Below are 18,855 nucleotides of genomic sequence, written 5' to 3'. Positions count from 1 at the left end.
TATTTTCTGAAGCGGTGGGCACTGTATTCTCATTTTCAGCAGTTTTACCTTCTGTGGCAACTCCCCACCCTTTCACTTCCCATTGTAACAGATTTGATCACATGTATGGAAACGGGTCTAGGCTTTTCAATTAAAGGTAAGCAGCAAGACTGAATCGGTGACAGCTCGTCAGAATTCATTTCCTCTTTATAAGTCGTATGATGCCTTTTCTTAGCTGTAAAGCATAAAATGTGGCCATCCTTACTTACAATTAGACGCCAAAGGCATTGGCTTCTCTTTTTAATATACAAAAAACAAAAAAGAAAAAAAAAAGATTCTTGCCTCCCCAAACTATGTAGTTTACAAAACAAAATCTTTATTGAATAACATGGTTCTGAAAACATTTCTTTTTTTATTGTCTGTGTTTTACCATGATAGAGTTTTCAAGATTACACAATATCATAATCTCTTGTACGGTCCAAAGTCATTATAGTTTGTATTACTGTTTCGTTCTCAGAAATCATTGTTCACACCTGTGTCTCGTTGCATGACTTAGACGTCACCTATAGGGATACGCCCCACTGCTTGAGGTGGGTGGCTTTCTGTGTAAAACGGCTTCAGGTTCTGTAGGTTCTACAGCACATCCGTGTTGGTGTAGCTCACCTCTGTTGGCCAGGGTGCAGATTTTGAGAGCTCTTTGTGCATATATATATAATCATGTTCATACTTTTTTCTCAGAGTTACTGATTACATGCTTTTGTTCAAAAAGGTTTCTTTTGGAGGTAGGGTGGGATGTATATAATTCGGGGAAAAAGTATGTCAGATTTTATTAGGATCCTGTACTGAAAGTTCAATTTTGTTTTATAAGTTCACTTTTCATCTACTCTGTTCTTTGTGGGAGAAAAGTACATCTAGAAAATGTAGTTTAAATACTGTATATAAGATAATGAAAGCTAGTAATGCCTATTATTTAATAAAGTTTGTAAAGTACAAAGTAAATAATAATGTCAATTAATGTGTTTATTCTAGAACATCAAGATCTTTCCAGACTCCATTTAACCGTAATACATTGTCTTGCCTTTGGAACCAGGCCAAAAAGGGGCTCAGGGTCATGGTGACATACTGTGTTTCAGCGGTCCATGACAGACCCTGTTCTATATTTTTGGATTACTTTTGAATTAATGTCTGGAATAGTTTCTCTTTTCTTCATGGGCAGCTAAATTAGATCAACCACTAAAATGTGGGGATTTTTTGGGTTTATTTTGGAGAGGTTTTCGCTATAGGGCGAGGGCGCTCACCAGACAGACAGAGAGAGACAGAGAGACAGAAAGCGAGAAATCACCCCCCAGGGGGGATGGCCACGCCACATTCCCTTCTCCTCCATTCTCCTCTCGGGATCTTGGGCACGCACGCACACACGCCCAGCGTGAGTTTAAGCCACCGGGTCCGGGATGCAAACCTCAGTCGACTATGTGGGAGTTCAGCAACATAGCCATTACGCTAACTGCTGGTCCCTAAATTGTGTTTTTTTATAAACTTCTAGTAATGGAGCCAGCAATGGCATGGGGGTTAAAGTAGCTGGATCCTCCATGGCCAACTTCATGGTTCAAGTCCCGGACCTAGCAGCTTGAAAATCACACCAGGCATGTGTGTGTGTGTGCGTGTGTTCCCAAAGTCCTAAGAGGAGAGTAGAGGAGAATGGATTGCAGCATGACCATCCCCTGAGGGATAATTTCTCTCTCTCTCTCTGGTGGGTGCACATGCCCTATAGCAAAGCTAAAAAGAAAACAAAAAACTACCAGTAGTAACAGAAAACACCCTTTTAACTGTTTAATTATTAAGTTCAAAAATTTTAAAGCATTATTTAAGTTTGTTTATTTCTTTCTTTTAATTTGGCCAGAGAGGGACAGAATGAGAGAGATGGGGGGAAGTGAGAAAGCAAAGCTGCCAGGTCTGGGAATCAAACCATGGTTGGCCAAATGGGAGTCCAGTGCCCTTAACCACCACACTACCTGCCGGCCCCTGAGTTGAAAATTAAGGATTTTCTGGGACCAGCAGTTACCGTCATGGCTCTGTTGCTGAACTCACATGTAGTCAACCATGGTTGAGGTCCTGGACCTGGTGGTTTAAACTCACGCCAGGCGCGTGTGAATGCGTGCCCAAGATCCTGAGCGGAGAATGGAGGAGGAGGGATTGTGAGGGATTGTGGCATGGCCATCCCTCCCGGGGGGTTATTTCTCACTTTCTGTCTCTCTGTCTCTCTCTTTCTCTCTAGCAAGCGCACGTGCCCTGTAGCAAAAAAAAAAAAACCTCTCCAAAAAAAAAATTAAGGATTTTGTCTTATAACTTAATGTTCTGAGTTTTCTTTATCTTTTTATGATAGAAAATGTGCCCATAGACAGAGAAAAAGAAGTGCCTTCACCGGGGTCCTGTCATGTCCCAATCCCCTTTCTCCAGTCCAAATCCTCAGGATCCTGGGCACCCACGCTGCTTTTCAAGCTGACGTGGAATCTGATCTTGGTCAGTTATGTGGCTTCCACCCTTGTAAGGCATTTGCGCTACTGTTGTGCCAGTGGTTGGGCCTGAATCTTTTTTAAAACGCAAACATTTTACAGGGAACAAAAACATGCTAATATAAATTGATAGTCAGAGGCACTTTTTTTTTTTTTTTTTCAATTTGCCCCAGGGTGTGTGTACTCTCTGGAAAGAGGCAGAGAAAGAGTGGGGGGGATGGGGGAACCCAAGGGAGATGGTCACACTACAATCCATTCTCCTTCATTTCTTCCTGCTTTAAAGATTTGGGACATGGTGCGTGCCCAAGATCCTGAGAGGAGAATGGAGGAGAAGGGATTGCGGTGTGGCCATCCCCCCTACGGGGTGATTTCTCGCTTTCTATCTCTCTGTCTCTCTCTGTCTTTCTGGCAAGCACATGTGCCCTATAGCAAAAACCTCTCCAAAAAAAAAGATTTGGGGCATGCATGCACACACACCCAACCTGTTTTTCAAGCTACTGGATCGGGGACTCAAATTGCAGCCAGCCATGTGGGATCCACTACATGAGCTGACCTAATTAGGGATACTTTATAAAGCAATTCCATTTCCGAATATAAGTATAAAGACTGCATTATTATGGAAATATAGATTACCTATAATTTTCCCACACAGAGGAAAATAACTTACTTTTTTTTTTTTTTTTTTTTTTTTTTTATAAAGAAAAGCAAAGGGGCACAGCAGGTGGCATTGGACTCCCATGTAGTCAACTGCAGTTCGAGTCCCAGACCCGGTGACTTAAACTCACGCCGGGCACACGTGCATGCATGCCCAAGATCACGAGAGGAGAATGGAAAACGGATTGCAGCGTGGCAAACCCCCAAGAGGGTGATTTCTTGCTTTCTGCCTCTCTGTCTCTTCTCTTTCTGGTGAGCGCACGCACCCTATAGCAAAAATCTCTCTCAAAAAAAAAAAAAAAAAGGAAGTGAGAGAAAAAACAGAAGAAAGGCAAGACAGAGGAAGAAAAGACAAGAAAAAAAGATATAAAGACAGACAGAAATGGAAAGATAGGAAGAAAGAAAAACAGAAACTTCTACATTTTTGTTTTGAGTGGTTTAGAGTGAAGAATTTCTGAACTTCAAGTGGAGAAGCCTTATCTTACTGTTGCATCTTGAGGTGGAAAATGAATTGGTTTGCTCTGTCATAAAAGTTCAATTCATAGAAGCAAATGAAAAACTGTGCCGGGTTTGCTCTGTCAATTCATAGAAGCAAATGAAAAACTGTGCCCTGTGTAAATTCTGTCCATAAATTAAAACCTTTGGGGGGGGGGAATGGCCCAGCAGGTGGCATGGTGGTTAAAGTACTGGATTCTGTCCTGGCCTGCGTGGTTCAAGTCCCAGTCCCAGTGGCATGAAAATCATGCCAGGCATGTACATGTGCATGCCCAAAATCCTGAGAGGAGAATGGAGAAGGGATTGTGGTGTGGCCACCTCCCTTAGCTACTGATCTCTTTCTCTCTCTCTCTGTCTCTCCCTGTCTCTCTCCAGCAGATACACATGCCCTATGGCAAAAACGTAAAAAAGCAAAAATACAAAATCCTGAGGGGAAAATCTGAAAAAAAGAAAAAAAAAACCCAGCAGCTTTCTTTGTAATAAGCTTTAAATACAGCTGTTGAACATGAATATTTAATAACATTATTTGTGTATTAAGTTGTCCTTTGATGAAAAAAGAAAAAACTCTCTATTTGAAAGAGCAAGTGTATCGGCCGGCAGGTGGTGTGGTGGATAAGAACGCTGGACTCCCAAATGGCCAACTATGATTTGAGTCCCAGGCCTGGCTGCTTCCTTTCTCACTTTCCCTCTCTCTCTCTCACACACTCTGTCCCTCTTGGGTCAAATTAAAATAAATTAATAAATTAAATCACCTGGGGGGTGATTTCTCGCTTTCTGTCTCTCTGTCTCTCTCTGCCTTTCTGGCGAGCACATGCACCCTATAGCAAAAAAAAAAAAAAAAAAAGAAAAGAAGAAAAGATAAGATGTCTCCATAGCACTTTCCAAACACCCTAAAAGGTGGCCTCCTACCTTGACTTTGGGGGAGACAGTTCCTTTGTTCTCCATAGATTTGGTCAGCAATTCTAAAGCACCCATGGAGTGCTTGAGCACAGATGTTTAAAAAAATAGAAAGTGGGACCAGCAGATGGCGTAATGGTTATATCTCTGGACTCCTATGTAGTCGACTGTGGTTTAAGTCCCAGACTCAGCAGCTTAAACCCCATGGGCACATGTGCGTGCATGCATGCCCCAAATCCCAAGAGGACAGTGGAGGAGAAGGGATTGCGACATGGCCATTTTCCCTGGGGGAGTGATTTCGCACTATCTGTCTCTCTGTCTTTCTCTGTCTCTCTGGCAAGCACACACACCCATCACCCACACTCTATAGCAAATATATATATATATATGTAAGTGAAGACTCACATAGACTGGTGGCCAGGGGAATTGGATCCCATGTTGCTGGGATCCAGCCCTTGCAGCTTGAAAAACATACAGGGTGTGTCCATGTTCTCAGAATGCCAACAGGTGGGGAAATAGAGGAGAAAGAAGGGCAGTGTGACCATGCCCCACCGGGAGAGGGGGGTGGCTTTCTCACTCTCCCTCTTTGGTGAGTGTACAAACTTTCTGGCAATTAAAAAAAAATTATCTCAGAACAGTAACTGTTTCCTGACATACAAAATGTTTATTTATTTTAAGAGAGATTTTTGCTATAGGGTGCATGCTCTCGCCAGAGAGAGATAGAGACAGGAAGTGAGAAATCATCCCTCCCCCCAGGGAGGATGGCCATGCTGCAATCCCTTCTCCTCCATTTTCCTCTCTGGATTTTGGGCATGCACGCACACACACAGAGCATGAGTTTCAAGCCTCTGAGTCTGGGACTCAAACCATGGTCGACTATGTGGAAGTCCAACAATGTAACTATTATGCCATCTGCTGGTTCCCACTCATTGCTTTTTAAACTAATACTTAGCTTTTCCCTGGATATTGTTTCTCCTAAGGTGCTCGCTTGCTCGCTCTCTCTTTTTTTTTTCAAGAGGATTTTGTCTTGGAGCATGTGCGTATGCTCGAGAGTGAGACATTATTGCCCCACGAAGGATGACCATGCCACAATCCCTTCCCCTTCTATTCTCCTCCCGGAATCTTAGGCATGCACAAACACCGGCCCAGCGTAACTGGACTCAGATTGGAGACGGCCACGTGGGAGTCCAGCAGATATAACCCCAATACCCGCTGAGGGCGCCTCTCCCAAGGCCCCCTTTTTTTTTTTTTAAGAGGTTTTTTGCCATAAGGTGTGTGTGCTCACGGAGACTCGGGAAGAGACAAAGAGACAGAAAGTGAAAAATCACCCCCCATGGAGAATGGCAATTCCTTCTCCTCCATTCTCTTGAGAACTTGGGCACACGTGCGCCCAGCATTTTAAGTTGCTGGGTCCGGGATTCAAACCGCAGTCAACTATGTGGGAGTCCAGTGACATAATCATGACGCCATCTGCTGCTCCTCTCCCAAAGCTTTCTTTAGAGGAGAGTATTCATTCTCATGCATCAGACAGATTCAGGGAGTGGCTGCTGGTGGCTGCGGGCAATCCTCCTCTGCCCTGGTGAATGGATGAACGAATTCCCAGAGGTTCCCACTGCTTGGAAGGCAAGTCTTGCTATCTGACTGCGTCCACACGTCCACCTCCTTGCCTATCCTTCGCATTCAGAGGTGCTGGCACCTGGCTTCGAGCCCTCTCACCAGCCCATGTGGTCACCACCCCTGTCACTACCATCATCCTGAACAGCCTCCATATTCTGAGGGGTGGTCTGCCTGACATCCTGGCCCCTCAGTGCCTGGACTTGCTGACTGCCAACCATCTTCACTGAATTTATTTTAGCCCCCATACCAAGCAACGGAAGTTTCTGTTGCAAATAATAGAAACTCACTCCAGCCAACTTAGATCATGAGTGTGAGACATTTCTTCTCCTCCTCCCTCTCCTTTTTGGCCTCATTTCCTTTCTCTTCCTCCTCCTCCTCCTGTTGGCTTTCTAAAAATTGTGGTAAAATACCAGTTAAAAAAAAAAAAAAAAAAAGTACCATCGTAACCATTTCTAAATGCGCAGCTCAGGGGCAGTAAGTAAATTCCCATCACTGTGTAGCCCTCACCACCTTCCAGCTCCAGAACCCGTTCATCTTACAAGACGACAGCTCTGTGCCCTTTTCTCTGCTCCCAGCCCCTCAGCGCCTCCTTTCTGCTTTCTGTCTCTATGACTACTCAAGGTATCTCGTAGAAGCAGAACCACACAGAATCTGTCTTTTTGTGTCTGCCTTATTTTACTTTGCATCATATCCTCAAAGTCTGTTCATATTGTAGAATGCATCAGAAGTTTCTTCCTGGGACCAGCAGTTAGCGTAATGGCTATGTCACTGAACTACCATGTAATCAACCGCGGTTCGTGTCCTGGACCCAATGGCTTAAACTCACACCGGGCGCGTGTGCGTGCGTGTCCAAGATCCCGAGAGGAGAATGGAGGAGAAGGGATTATGGTGTGGCCATCCCCCCTGGGGGGTGATTTCTTGCTTTCTGTCTCTCTATCTCTCTCTGTCTTTCTGACGAGCACATGCATCCTATAGCAAAAACCTCTCCAAAAAAAAAAGTTTCTTCCTTTTTAAGGTTGAATGATATTCCTTTGTTTTTACCATGTTCTGTTTATCCATTTGCCCATTGAAAGACACCTGAGTTGCTTCCATCTTTTGGTTATTGCAAATAATGTTGCCATTAAAATGGGCATACAGGGGCCAAAAGATGGCTTAAAGTTTTCATCGCTGGGCTCCAACGTAGTTGACCATGGTTCAAGTCTTGGATCTAGTAGTTAAAATTCACGCCAGGCATGTGTGCATGCATGCCCAAGATCCCAAGAGGAGAATGGAGGAGAAAGGATTGCGGCACGGCCATCCCTCCTGAGGGGTGAGATGCCTCACTGTCTCTCTTAGACTCTCTGGCGAGCGCATGTACCCCACAGCAAAAACCTCTCTTAAAAAAATAGTGGGTATACAAATATGACTTTAAGGCCCTACTTTCAGTTTGGAGCAGGGCACACATATCTAGAAGTGGAATTGCTGGGTCAGAGGTGATTCTATTTTGAACTTTCTGAGTGACTGTCCTACTGGCTTTCACAGTAGCGGCATCATTTTACAGTCTGAAAACAGTGCATACGGGTTCTAATTTCCCCACATCCTCACCAGCACTGTTCTTTATTGTGTGTGTGTGGTTTTAAAGGAGGAGGGATTTGATAGCAGCTGTTCTAGTGTTATAGCATGTTTTTTTGTTTGTTTGGTTGGTTTTTGCTATAGGACATCTGTGCTTGCCAGAGACAGAGACAAAGGGAAAGTGAGAAATCACTCCCCAGGAAGGGAGGCCATGCTGCAGTCTTTTCTCCTCTATTCTCCTCTTGGAATTTTGGGCACAACACACACACACACATAGCACATTTTCAAGCTGCCAGATCTGGGACTTGAACTGTGTTGTCTGCTGTGTGTTGTCAGCCACCTTAACATCCATATCACCTGCAGGCTCAACACTTGGTTTTATATATATATATATACATATATATATGTGTGTGTGTGAGTGTGTGTGTGTATATTAATGCTGTTACTGTCCCTTTAAGAATTTATTTGGCTGCATCTCACTTCAATATATTGTGTTTTCATTTTCATTATCTTCTAATTTTCTTTGAGATTTCCTCACTGAGCCATGGATTATTTAATAATATGTTGTTTAATTTCAAAATATTTTGATTTTCAGGACAAGCAGATGGCATAATGATTATGTCACTGAACTCCCACATGGCTGACTATGGTTTGAGTCCTGGACCCAGTGGCTTCAGTAGCATGACCATCCCATGGGGGGTGATTTTTTTGCTTTTTGTCCCTCTGTCTCTCCGGCCAGCACACACACTCTATAGCAAAAATCTCTAAAAATATATATATATTTTTTCTAGACATTGTCTTGTTATTGGTTTCTAGTTTAATTCCAATGTAGTCAGAGAATATATTTCGTATGAATTTAATTATGTTTAATGTGTTAAGGCTTGCTTTATGGTTTGTTTTGTCCTACTGAATGTTCCACAGGCACTTGAAAGCAATGTGTATTCTGCTGTTTATCTCTAAATGTCAAATAGGTCAATGTGGTAGACAGTATTATTTAAGACTTCTATAACCCTGCCAATTTACTGTTCACTGGGCTATAAATTTTTTATTTGACTTTATTTATTTATTTTTATTTGACCAGAGAGGAATAGAGTGAGAGAGAGAGAAAAAGGGAAGGTGAGAAAGCAAGCTGCCAGGTCCGGGACTCAAACCACAATCAGTCAGGTGGAAGTCCAGTGCCCTTAACCACCAGGCCCCTTTCAGTCCTCACTGGGCTGTAAATTACAGAGAGGAATACTGACATCTTCAACTGTAATCATGGATTTGTCTAATTTTCCTTCTGGTTCTTTTCATTTTTCTCCATTGACTTTAGCCAAATGAAGCATTAAAAAATGCTAGAGTAATAATTTACAGAAATGCTAGACATTTCTGAGCACCAGGTTCATAAAACAGGCAAAAAGTACCTCTGAGCTTCTTGTTTTATGAGCCGAAAAAGAAACTTTTTCTGTAAGCCACTGTAAGTCAAGCTTTTCTGTTACTTCCAGCCAAACACACACCTACCTGACAAACACACACACTCTATTTTTCTCCTACTCATATATATATATATATATATTTTTTTTAAGTCTCCTCTGTGGCTTTGTCTTCCTCTGCTCATTTCTGGTTTCTCTGATGTTATTCTAGGTCCTTCTGTCTTCTACTTCTAGGTATGCTCTCAGTGGCATTATTCACAAACATTGGTTAAATACCATCTCTCTGTTCTGGTACTCGTTATCAAATCTGTATCTCTTTTTTGAATTTTCTCCTGAGATACACATTCATGGATCCAACTTCCTACTAGACATCTCTGCTCACATCCCAGGCACATAAATTTTGAGCCACCTAAGCCTTTTATTTCTCTCCTTTGGTCTCCATTTATGAATGACACCCCATCCCCAATACCTCAATCCAGGGGGCCTTAACTATTTCTTTTCTTTTCTTTTCTTTTCTTTTCTTTTCTTTTCTTTCTTTTCTTTTTTTTTTTTGGAGAGGTTTTTGCTATAGGGTGCATGCACTCGCCAGAAAGCCAGAGAGAGACAGAGAGACAGAAAGCGAGAAATCACCCCCCACAGAGGATGGCTACGCCACAATCCCACAATCCCTTCTCCTCCATTCTCCTCTCGGGATCTTGGGCACGCACGCACACATACCCAGCGTAAGTTTAAGCCACTGGGTCGGGGACTCAAACCGTGGTCATTCAAATGGGAGTCCAGCAACATAGCCATTACTCCAACTGCGGTCCCATCTCTTAACTATTTCTTGAATCCATTTTCTTCTCACCGTCCTGTTGGCTGTGGATATTTTCAGGTGCTCATCATTTCTTCCCCCAGTTACTGCAAGTTTCCAGATATGCCTACTGGCTTCATTTTCTGCTGTCTACGTTGTTACCAGTGTGATCCTTCCTCTAAAATGTGTATACTGCTCCTCTAAAATGTGTTTACTGCAATGCGAACTCCTTCCTGTGCCTGCTTGGCTTGTCAGCCTTATGGGTCATCACTCTCATTTCCCCCTTCCTCCCTCTCCCTCTCCTCTGCTCACTGAATAACTTGTAGTGCCTTAAGCTCATCCTGCTCTCTTGCACTCCAGACTTCTGCTGATGTGGTTCCGTCTACCCACAACACTCATATACAACAGTGACCTTTCCTTTAGCTCAACTCCCAAATCATCCTTAAGTCTTGCCCTCAAGTGCCACCGTTTTTGTTTTTGGTTTTGGGTTTTTTGTTTTTTTTTTTTTTTTTTTAACATTTTTGCTATAGGTCTCATGTGCTTGCCAGAGAGGTAGAGAGACAGAAAGCAAGAAATCACCCCCAGGGAAGGTGGCTGTGACATATCCCTTCCTCCATTTTCCTCTTGGGATCTTGAGTACACATGCACATGCACCCGGTATGAATTTCAAGTGCCCAGCATGAATTTTAAGCACCCAGCATGAACATCACGATACTGGGTCTCGGACTCAAACCACAGTCAGCCACATGGGAGACCAGCACCTTAACCACTGTACACCACCTGCTGGCCCTCAGGAAGCTTTTTATGAGTTTTTGTTTTTTTGGAGAGATTTTTGCTATAGGGCGTGTGCGCTCACCAGACAGACAAAGAGAGACAGAGAGACAGAAAGCAGGAAATCACCCCCCAGGGGGGATGGCCACGCCACAATCCCTTCTCCTCCATTCTCCTCTCGGGATCTTGGGCACGCATGCACACGCGCCTGGCGTGAGTTTAAGCCACCGGGTCCAAGACTTGAACCGTGGTCGACTACGTTGGAGTCCAGTGACATAGCCATTACACTAACTGTTGGTCCCAGGAAGCTTTTTATGAGTTTTGTGGTCTATGTAAGTGCCTTTTCTTGGTGCTCTTATGTGACTCTGAACCATCAAACTCAACTTTGCCATTAGCATGCCCATGTTCTACTGTATAGCTCTAGACAGGAAACTCACTGAGACCTGGGCTTCTGTCTGTCCTGTCCATGGTTGACTTCTTTTTTTTTTTTTTCTAATTTAGTTTATTTTTATTTAATAATTATTTATTTTATTTTATTTATTCATTCATTTATTTTTAAATTTGACCAGAGAGAGACAGAGGGTGAGAGTGAGAGAGAGAGGAAGTGAGAAAGCAAGCCACCAGATTCAGGACTCGAATCCTGGTCAGCCATGTGGGAGTGTCCAGCGCCTTAACTACCATGCCACCTGCTGGTCCCCATGGTTGACTTCTTAACTGCATACCTATAGTCTGGTATAGGGTAAATGCACTCTCTCTCTCTGTATTAAATATTATTTTATAAGGACCATCAGGTGGCCTAGTGGTTAAGGCACTGGATCCCAGATGACTGACTTTGTGGTTCAAGTCCTGGACCTGGCAGCTTGAAAATCATGCCAGGCATGTGTGCATGCATGCCCAAAATACCAAGAAGAGAATGGAAGGGAAGGGACCGTGGTGTGGGCATTCCTCTTGGGGAGTGATTTCTTCATCGTCCCACCTTCCCTCTCTCTCTGTCTGTCTTTGTCTCTGTATCTGGCAAGTGCACATGCCCTATGGCAAAAAAAAAAAAAAATCCTCAGCTATGTAGTTTTGAACTTAAACTGTGCACTGAAGTTGTCTATGTCCACTAGGGAGAGAACATTAGTGGATGGCTTTTGAAAGGCTCCACTGTAATAGAGCCCTTTCCCCCCACGGCGCTGACTTCCCTGAGTAAAATCAATATGTATTTGAGTTGTTGGGTAAACATGCAGACAGGCCTCTCTAAAGGAGGTCATAAAACCTGGCTGAAAAACAAACCTGGGAATATGAAGGATCCTATTCTTTCTTCCATAAATGTCTCTCCTGTTCTGCTTCTGTCCCGCACGTATGCCAGGTACGCCGTATGAGTAAGAACACGAATACCTTTCACGGAGTGCGAGCGCCTCGGGCTTGGGCTCGGGCTGCGCTGATTTCAGGGCCAGGCCTGAGAAAGGAGTGAGGTGGAGAGGGACAGGGGCCTCAATGATCCACGTCAGTGATCCAAAAGGCTGAGTAAAGTGTCTTAACTGGCTTAACACAGGCATTGGTTGCCCTAGACCTTCAAATGATTTTTTAAAATGACATATATTAAGATCACAAGTGACTCCCATGACAATAGGATAGCCCTTACTTTTTAAACATTGTAAGGCGATTATGTGCTGTTAAATGTTCCTACACAGTATTTCTCTTTGGTTCCACCTATTTTCTTTTTCTCCCCCTACCCCCAATTTTGCTATAGGGCATGTGTGCTCACTAGAAGCAGAGAAAGTGAGAAAACACCTCCTAGGGGGTATGGCCATGCTGCAATTCCTTTTCCATCCATTCTCCTTTCGGGATTTTGAGCACACATGCACACACGCACACACACAGTGTACTTTCCAAGCCACCAGGTTTGGGACTCGAACCTCATAATCAGCCATGTAGTATCCAGTACCTTAACCTGCACACCACCTGCTGGCCCATTCCACTATCATAGTATAGGTGGAGTGGGAGATCAAACAAATGAACAGAATTTATTGTAACCCAGTATTCTTGGATCCAAGTATATTGTATTACCTTAATACCCCAAACAAGAACTCATTCTCACCTAAAATTGGTTAAGATTATAAATGTAATATTGCTTGAAAAATTATGTGGGGCAGGGGGACCAGCAGTTGGCATAATGGCTATGTCGCTGGACTCTCATTTAGTTGACCTTGGCTTGAGTCCCGGACCCGGTGACTTAAACTCATGCCGGGTGCATGTACGTGCATGCCCAAGTTCCTGAGAGGAGAATGGAGGAGAAGGGATTGCGGCGTAGCCATCCCCCCTGGGGGGTGACTTCTTGCTTTCTGTCTCTCTGTCTCTCTCTGTCTTTCTGGCGAGTACACATGCCCTGTAACAAAAACCTCTCAAAAAGAAAAAGAAAGAAAGGCTTCTCCCTCATGCTCACTGAGCTGTCCATCACCCCCAAGCAGACTTTCCCGCCTGGCTAATGAACAGACTGTGCTGACCACTTTGATAGCTGTGCTCACTTCGCTCCAATTGCATACCTGGTCAAACTTCTGGTCCAGAATAAAATTCTCATGGGATCTGCCTTGCTCACAGCCGTTCAAAGCTCAGCTGTGGCTCACTGCCTGGCTCACTGGTATAGAGGCCACGGGATGACCATGACAGCGATTCCCTTGGATCACTGATCCCCAAGTTTCTTTGAAATCAACGACCTTGGGAAGCAGCTGTCACAGTTAGCCCAGATCTCCCACTGGCTCCGGTATCGTCCACACTCTCCATGAGACTAAGACCAGCACCTGCTTTGTCGGCGCCACCCATGGCGGTGTTGATCTCTCAGTCCAGGTCCCTGGGGGATAAGCCCTATTGCAGGGGGAGCTGACGGGCCTGCAAGGACATGAGAACAGGGACAATAGTCCTTGCTCTCTGCTGTGGCTGGATGGGAGGGCCTAATTATTAGGGCAGAGTTATCGTGTTCCTCGAGACATCTGCTTCTTGGGTTGCAGTCTCAAGGCCTGTTGTCTGCAAAGTCTCAGCAAAATTTTGTGTGTAGTTTCTGCCAGAAACAAGGCTAATCATGCCAAATAAAGAAAACAAGCTAAAGGTGAGCCTGTAACTTTAAAAAAAAAAAAAAGGGGAGTGTTGTGGTTTTCTTTTTTAAAAAATTATTTTAACGGGAACCAGCAGTTAGCGTAATGGCTATGTCGCTGGACTCCCACGTAGTCGACCGCGGTTCGTGTCCCGGACCCGGTGGCTTAAAACTCACGCCAGGCGCGTGTGCGTGCGTGCCCAAGATCCCGAGAGGAGAATGGAGGAGAAGGGATTGCGGCGTGACCATCCCCAAGGGAGGATTGCAGAGTGTCTCTCTCTCTCCCTCTTTCTCTTTTTCTCTCTCTCAAAACTGAAGATATAAATTTTAATTAATAAATTACATGTATTTAGCTAGAAGCAAATCCAGTACTCAAACTACGTTGGCTATGTGGGAGTCCAACACCCTTAACCACCATGCTACCTGCCAGCGCCACCCCACCCCACCCCACCCCCAGAGTCTATAACATTTTAACCATTGGTATTGGATATAATAGGTGGAGTTACTTTGGTTCTTCTTATAGCTGGAATACATATATATATATATACACACACACACACAAACACACACACACACACACACACACACACACACATATATATATATACACACACATACATTATATATATAAATTTGCTATAGGGCTTATGTACTCACCACAGAAAAATAGGGAGAAAGGAAAAGTGAGAAAACACTCCCCAGGGGGAATGGTCATGCTGCAATCCCTTCTCCCCCATTCTCCTCTCGGGATATAGGGTGCACACACACACACACACCCTGTGTGTTCTTCAAGACACTGGGTCCTGAACTTGAACCACGTAGTTGACCATGTGGTTTCCAGCTGCCTCAACCACCACACCACTGGGTTTCTTTATTTAAAGAACACTCAGCCCACCCACCAGATCTTCTGTTAGCTCTGATTCTCCTCCAGAAACAGAGTTACGCCCCAGCCACTGCCCACCACCTTGTCTCACAAGTCTGTCTTTGGAATAGCTTTCTGGGGCCAGAGTGTCACATACCATCTATTGAAAATGTACAACGCAGTGGATTTTGGCGTATTCGGAGCTTGCTACCATTATCACTATCAATTTTAGAATGTTTTCATCACCTCAGAAGCATTTATATCACCTGTGTCATTGGCTATCACATTCCCATCTCCCCATTGCTCGTTTCCCTGGCTGTAAGCAATCACTAATGTGTCTGTCCCTATAGATTTGCGTATTCAAGACATCTCATATAAATGGGATCACACACCATATGGTCACCACAGGTTTGGGTTTTTTTTAAGAGTTTTGTTTGTTTGTTTGTTTTTGATATAGGTTGCTTACGCTTGCTAGAGAGAGAGACAGAAAATGAGAAATCACTCCCCACCCAGGGGGGGGGGATATGCCCCAATCCCTTTTCCTCCATTGTCCTCTCAGGATTTGGGGCACCATTACACCATCTACCTACCGGTTCCCGGCGCAGCCTTTTTTCCATCACCACGGCAGCACTTGTCAGGTGAAGAAGCAACTGCTGTTACTATGACGGTCCTCCCTGGAACTCTGAGGGCAGAGACTGGGCAATCTTTGCCTTTCCCGACCAGCGCTGGTGTTCAGGAGGGTTCAATGAATGTGCACGAAACGCGCGGCCACTGTCCAGTCAACCGTGCTGCTCACAACAGAGAGCACTTGAAACTGGGTGATTTACAACAATGGAGGTTTACTCGGCACCGTTTGGAGGCCCAAGGTCCAGGGCCACCTCGGTCAGTGGTCTTGCAGAGCGGGGAGGCGTTCCTCACGGGGGACGAGCAGAGCAGGTGGTCTGTCCGCGAGCCTGTGTCTCATTCCCTCTTTTAAACCCAGCCGGAGGCGACCGCACTGCCCTGCCCTGATGACCTGGAACCCAGTCTCTTTCCCAAGGCCCACCTTTCAACTGATTAAGGTGTTACCCTCTTTATCCCATCGCAACCAAAGCTTATCACGTGAATTTGGGGGCCATACAACCCATAACAGTCCCCACCCTAATGATAGGACAAAGAAGCTTCCAAATGGTTGTGTGATCTGCCCAAGTTCACATTAGTAGTAAGTAGGTAGGTGGGTGACTCAAGTCTTTTTTGTTTATTTTTAAAGAATTATTTTATTTAACTTTTTTCTTTCTTTTACTTTCTTCCTTTCTTCTTTCTTTTTCTTTCTTCCTTCTTTCTTTTAATTTGACCAGAGAGGGAGGGAGAGAAGGAGGGAGGGAGAAAGAGAGAGAGAGAAAGAGATGGAGAGAGAAAGTAAGAAAGCAAGCTGCCAGGTCTGGAATTCAAACCATGGTCGGCCATGTGGGAGTCCGGCGGCCTTAACCACCATGCCACGTGTGAGTGTCTCAAGTCTTGTTTTTTGTTTTGTTTTGTTTTAATTTGCCAGAGGGCCCCTGTGCTCACTTGAGAGATGGGGAGAAGGAGAAAGCACCCCCTTTACCCCACCCTGGGCACAGTCACACTGCAATCTCTTCTATTTCTCAGTCCTGTTGGGATTTTACTTATTTTTTTTTTTTTTGAGAGGTTTTTGCTACAGGGTACATGGGCTCGCCAGAGAGACAGAGAGAGAGACATTCTCCTCCATTCTCCTCTCGGGATCTTGGGCACGCACGCACACACACCCAGCATTAGTTTAAGCCACCGAGTCCGGGACTCGAATCGCCGTCAACTACATGGGAGTTCAGCGACATAGCCATTACACTAACTGCCGGTCTCCCTGTTGGGATTTTAGACACAAAGTCACATGCCTGGCATGTTTTTCAAGCCACAGTGACGCGGGGATGTGGGGTTGCAGGGGTGATCAGGCCCAGCACTTGCTGTGGAACACGGGTTCTTGTCTGCAGATCACGCAGAATGAGAGGCACGGACACTCAGAGGGGATAGCAAGTGGAGTGTATTAAGAGAGGGAAGGAAGAACAGAGCTCCCAAGCAGGGAGAGCTCCAGGGAAATGGGTTGCTGAGGAGCTGCAGCAGGGAGTTTATCTCGGTCAGAAAGGGCTTTGTAGGGGCTGTTCTAGGTGGAGCTTGCACGTGAATTCTCCCACCCCCACCATGGTGAGGGGCACATGCTGGATGCATCCTGTCATACTTCAGTAAATTTTGGAGTGGCTATGAAGGTCAGGAAGCCTTTGCTTGGGAACCAGCAGTTGGCATAATGGCTATGCCGCTGGACTCCCACATAGTCGACCGCGGTTCGTGTCCCGGACCCGGTGGCTTAAAACTCACGCTGGGCACGTGTGCGTGAATGCGTGCCCAAGATCCCGAGAGGAGAATGGAGGAGAAGGGATTGCGGCATGACCATCCCCCCTGGGGGGTGATTTCTCGCTTTCTGTCTCTATGTCTCTCTCTGTCTGTCTGGCGAGCGCATGCGCCCTATAGCAAAAATCGCTCCAAAAAAAAAAAAAAGCCTTTGCTTTAGGTCATGATGCCTAGGTTAATATTGGGTGGGTTAATGTTGCAAGCTGTTTCTTCTGAGCAAGCATCTAAGCTGTTTTGTCTCCATCTTAAAACCTAGTCATTTTGTGGTTCCATTTTGGGCTTAACCCTACCTATATTCTTAGGGTCCCTGTCTCCCATCCCAACAGGGGCAGGATTTGAACTATGAGGTTGGCCATGTAAGATCTGTCTCTCCTAACTACTATGCCACAGAGCTGATCCATCAAGTCTCAGGTTTTTCCCTTTTTTTTTAAGAGAGATTTTTGCTATAGGGCATGTCTGCTGGCCAGAGACAGAGATAGAAAGTGAGAAATCACCCCCCTCTCCCGGGGTTGGCGATGTCTCAATCCCTTCTCCTTCATTCTCCTCTCAGGATCTTGGGCATGCATGCACACATGCCCCACGTGAGTCTGAAGCCGTGGGTTCTGGGACTCAATCCGTAGTCGACTACGTGGGAGTCCAGTGATGTAGGCATTTTGCCATCTGCTGGTCTCTCAAGTCTCAATTTTTCAGTTATACACTTGCATGTACAGAATAAAATTTCTGTGAACGTTTCCTTATTTACAAGATGGTGGTGATACCTACCTCACAGGATTGTGAGTGTGGGCTCTGTCTGCGCTCTACAGAACCACGCGGTGTCAGATGTGACAGGACATCCTACACTGGAAACTAAAGACACCAGCGTAAGGTTCGCAGCCTGACCCCTGGTCAGGCAAGCTCCCCGGTCTGCCAACTGACTCCCATTTCTGGACGGTTTCCAGGTCTGGAAATAGGGACTCGACTGAACTTCCTGAATTGCCAGCATTGGAGAGGTGTCCTTCCAGCAACTGGGAGTATTTAGCTGATGACAACCAGTGTCTCTCATTTGGACTGGTTTCATCCCCAGCTTACTTAGGAATTATCATTACAAAGTTACAATTTCATTCACACTGGGGGATTATAACATTCTAAAATTATAATCTTACTGTCACTTTACTTGGAATTATAAGGTTAAAATCTCACCCTTCTCTTAAGATTATAAAGAGAGTAACGCACAATCCTTTTATGGTGACGAGGGTCCCTATTTCCTGTCTCCTGGTGGAGCACGGGGGCTATGTTGGTTAAACAACCTGCCTAACGTTACCAAGTCAGCATGGAGTTCCAGGGTCGTGCACTGCACTGATAGGCCACTCCCAACACCACGACCCCAAACCCTCTCCTCTAAACGGGATTTACAGCCACTCGCCTGTCCGAGATGCACACTGCCACCTGAGGGCGGGGCGTGAGCTCGCAGGCGCAGGGGAAGGGCGTGCGGTGTCAGGGGAGGGTGCGAGCCCTACCCTGATGGCCCACCCTCTTCTGACCTGTTTTGCAACCAAATTTCCAGGACTGAGAGTGCCACAAAGCCTTCCCTAGACAGGCGACTCAAGCTAGCAGCCCCGCGTCTGCAAGCCCCCGCCCTCCAACGTCACGGCCACTAGGTGCAGTGCCCCCTAGGGGCCCCGGCTCCGCTAGGAGGAAGAGCCAGGTCCTTCCGGCCGCTGGCCAGTTACCGGCCCGCCCGGCTCTCCCTGGTGCCCGCCCCGCCGCCCTCGGGAGGACTCGAAGCCGGCGCGCCCCTGGGCTCCGCTGTCGCATCTCCGCATCCAGGGGACCGGCCTGCTTCCCGCGCTCCGGGT

Source organism: Tupaia chinensis, unplaced genomic scaffold (assembly GCF_000334495.1).
Source record: "Tupaia chinensis unplaced genomic scaffold, TupChi_1.0 Scaffold000014_1, whole genome shotgun sequence".
NCBI classification, from domain to species: Eukaryota; Metazoa; Chordata; class Mammalia; order Scandentia; family Tupaiidae; genus Tupaia; species Tupaia belangeri.
This window is presented reverse-complemented; position numbering follows the sequence as displayed.